This window comes from Fukomys damarensis, unplaced genomic scaffold, assembly GCF_012274545.1.
Source record: "Fukomys damarensis isolate Sample0158 unplaced genomic scaffold, DMR_v1.0_HiC HiC_scaffold_16, whole genome shotgun sequence".
Lineage (NCBI taxonomy): Eukaryota > Metazoa > Chordata > Mammalia > Rodentia > Bathyergidae > Fukomys > Fukomys damarensis.
The window spans coordinates 29631079-29631684 of record NW_022900928.1 but is presented as its reverse complement, the minus strand read 5'-3'; the positions used below and the strand labels follow the sequence as shown (position 1 = coordinate 29631684).

The following is a 606-nucleotide window of genomic DNA, read 5'->3' as shown; positions in this document are numbered from 1 at the left end:
ACTGAGCACCTGTGCCTAGAATTTTTACACACACTATTTGCCTCATCTTCACAATTAGCCTATGGGTCCGAAATACTTTGTGTTATGCAGAAACTAATGTGCAGCAGGAATGTGACTTGGTTAAGTTTATGAGCAATAACCAGAGAAACTGAGATTCAAATCCAGACCACCTGACCACTATTTCCCATTTACTGTTTTCTACTCTTACAGGCTATTATGAGAATCCACAAAGAAATATATTTAAAAAGCAAGATTTCCACTCAAACTACACTTGATCTTAGCCAAAAGGCCGAGAAGCAATTCCAAACTATACAAGTTAAGATTTTTAACTTTTTACATTAGAGAGGAAGAACTAGAACCTAATCTAAGATTTTAGAAGTGAAGAAATAATTACCAGAGTTCAGGTTACTTTGCTAAGAGCAGCATTTTCATACACTTCAAAAGGCTTCAATTAAAAAAAAAAAATTCAACTGGAAAATGTGCAAAGGTCTTGAAATGTTTCTCCAAAGACATATCAATGCACAAGATTCACATGAAAAGATGTTCATCATTAGCCATCAGGGAAAGATAAATCATAATTACAATGAGGTACCACTTTACATACTA

At 34.2% G+C, this 606-nt stretch overlaps 1 pseudogene; it reads right to left on the bottom strand.

Moving 5' to 3' along the window:
* Nucleotides 1-217: 217 nt before the first annotated feature.
* On the bottom strand, nucleotides 218-301 carry LOC117286496 (annotated as a pseudogene).
* Nucleotides 302-606: the final 305 nt, after the last annotated feature.